This window comes from Artemia sp. Qi Xiang Cuo, unplaced genomic scaffold (assembly GCF_049724085.1).
Source record: "Artemia sp. Qi Xiang Cuo unplaced genomic scaffold, ASM4972408v1 HiC_scaffold_390, whole genome shotgun sequence".
NCBI lineage: Eukaryota > Metazoa > Arthropoda > Branchiopoda > Anostraca > Artemiidae > Artemia > Artemia sp. Qi Xiang Cuo.
The window spans coordinates 3,447-6,892 of NW_028297799.1; positions in this window are offsets into that span (position 1 = coordinate 3,447).

The following is a 3,446-nucleotide window of genomic DNA, read 5'->3' on the forward strand; positions in this document are numbered from 1 at the left end:
CAATTGCTATTACATGAGCTGCAAGTGTGCTGGACTGACAAAAAAATAATAGAAGTTAGGCTACATGAAGGTGAGAGGATCACAAAAAGCATAATGAGATATCAGTAAAATGAAAGTAGAATCAAAGTATTGGCCCAATTTATAATGTGGGACCAGAAAATTATGTAAGCTGTAACTGACATGAGAAAGAAAGAAAAAAATAAAATATAATAGTAGTCAGCCTACCTGAAGGTGATAGGATCACAGACAAATATAAATGAATATCAATGGAATGACACATATTATTCCAAATATTAGCCCAGAGTATACTATGGGTAGAAAAAATTATGAGAGAGCTGCATATATACTGACATGACAAAAATTTGATTGAATTCAGGGTACACAAGGGTGATAGCATCAAAAAATAAGATAAAGAAATATCAATGAGATGGCATATATTATTCAAAATATTGACCAAAAATATAATATGGGACCAGTCAAAATTATGCAAGTTGCATGTGTGCTGACATGAAAAAAATATGATAGAATTCAGGTTACAGGAAGATGATAGGATCACTAACTCAGATAAGGGAATAATAGTGGCATGGCACATATTCATCAAAATATTGGCCCCAAGTATAATGTGGAACCTGTCAAAATTATATGAGCTGCAATTATGCTGAAATGACAAAAATATTAAAGAAATCAGCCTGCATAAAGGTTATAGTATCACAAACAAAAATAATAAAAAAAAAAAAAATAAATAAATAACAGTGGGATAACATATATGATTCATAATATTTGCCCAAAATGCAATATAGGACCAGTGAAAATCATATGAGCTGCAAATGTGCTGACATGACAAAAAAATTATAGAAGCCAAGCTACATGATGGTGAAAGGATCATAAACAAGCATAAAGAAAAATCAGTGGGAAGGCACATATTATTATAAGTATTAGCACAAACTATAATGTGTGACCAGTTGATATTATGGGGGTTACAAGTATAATGACGCAACAAGAATATAATGTAAATCAGACAACGTGAAGGTGACAGAATCACAAACAAACATAAAGAAATATTAGTGGGAAGGGACATATCGTCCAAACTATTGGCACAAAGTGTAATATGGTACCAGTCTAAATTATGTGAGGACAGTAAAGAATAATAGAGGAATATTTTAAGAACAGCAAGTAAATCCCTACAGAAACAATGCAATATATTGTAAGAAAATAAATCTAAATCCATCACTTTAATTTATCTGCATTTGCAGCACATAAATCAATTTCACTCTGATTATTAAATTTAACCACTCTTCCAGATTGGGTTTTATACAGGATATCACCTTTACTGGACCAAACATTACGTAAGCAAAACATCCCAAATACTTCTTATGGAATACGAAATAGTTCAAACATAATTCAAATAATTCCTACAAAACAGAAATGACTTACAAAATACAAAAATACTTTAAACAGTTCTAAAATAGTTCTAACACAAATGAAAAGTAATACAGAATGAAAAGTAATTGGTGCAAAACAGAAAATACTTGCTAAAAAACACAAAAATTCTAACAAGATCGCAAATACTTATTAAAGAATATAAAAGAGTTTATACATAAATAAAAATAATTTCTACAAAACAAAACAAATTATTCTTACAAATTATCAAAATACTTGGCACAATTCTTAAATAATTCTAACAGAATGAAAAAAAAGTTGGTACAGAGCACAAAATACCTGCTACAAAACACAAAAATTCGAAAAACACCCCAAATACATTTTATAGAATACAAAATGTTCAAAAATAATCCAAAATAATTCCTACAAAACAAAAAAATTATTCTTAGGAAATTTAAAAAAATACTTTACACAATTCCAAAATAATTCAAATGGAATGAAAAACAGTTGGTTTAGAGCACAAAATACTTTCTACAAAACACAAAAATTTTAACAACACACCAAATACTTTTTCTAGAATACAAAAAGGTCAAACATAATCCAAAATAAGTCTTAAAAATATAAAAATACTTTTCACAATTTTAAAATATTTCTAGCCAAAATAAAAACGCTTGGTACAATGCACCAAATGCGTGACACAAAACACATCCCTTCTAACAACACCCTAAATACTTACACCCTAAATAAAAAAGTTCAAACATATTCCAAAATAATTCCTTCAACACAAAAATTATTCTACGGAAATACAATTATACCTTGCAAAATTCTAAAATAGTTCCAACAGAATGAAAAATAGTTGGTGCGTAACACAAAATACTTGCTCCAAAACACTAAAATTCTAAACATGCTAACTACTTCTTTTAAAAAACAAAAAGTTCCAACGTAATCCAAAATAATTTCTGCAAAACAAAGAATTCTTACGATATTCACTAATACTTTGCACAATTCTAACATAGTTCTAACGGAATGAAAAATAGTTGGTGCAGAACATAAAATATTTGCTTCAAAACACAAAAATTCTAACAACATCCCAAATACTTCTTATAGAATTTAAAAAGTTCATACATAATCCAAAATAATTTCTGCAAAACAGAAATAATTCTTACAAAATACAAAATACTTTGCACAATTCTAAAATAGTCCTAACAGAATGAAAAATAGTTGGTGTAGAACACAAAATATTCGCTACAAAACCGAAAACTTCAAACAACATCCCATATACTTCTTTTAGAATACAAAAAGTTCAAACATAATCAAAAATAAATTCCAAAAATAAAAAAAATTATTCCTACGAAATACAAAAATACTTCGTACAATTTTTACACAATTCAAAGAAATTGAAAAATAGTTGGTGCCGGACATAAACTGTTAGTTAGAAAATACAAAATTCCTAATAACATCCCAACTACTTTTTATAGAATGCAAAAAAGTTCAAACATAATCCAAAATACTTCCTACAAAACAGAAATAGTTCTTACAAAATACAAAAATACTCTACATCCTTTAAAATAGTTCTAACAGAATGTAAAATAGTTGGTGCAGAGCACAAAATACTTGCTACAAAACACAAAAATTCTAACAATACCCCAAATACTTCATATAGAATACAAAAATTTCCAACAAAACAGAAATAACTCTTACAAAATACAAAAAAAAACTTTTGTTAACTGATTTTAAGCTATGTTCACTTGGGTTCAGCAAACTTGCGGGCATGCTTGCTGAACGATCCATTGGTTAACGTGTCGTTCCATTGAGGGGAAATATCTCTCGAATCCTAAAGTGACCAAAATCTTCGGAATCTAAATGTTCCCTGAGAAAAAACTTATTAAAAGAAAATAAAATCTCTTAAAGTATTATATATATCAACCCACGTGTGCATTGTCATTACGTAACACTCCACGTGTGCGCCCTCCTCAGTTGCAAGTGGGAATCCACCACGGGCCCCTGAAGTCTAGCATGTAATGCGAGATTGCGTCATCTTTAACATAAGTAAATACTCCTATTAC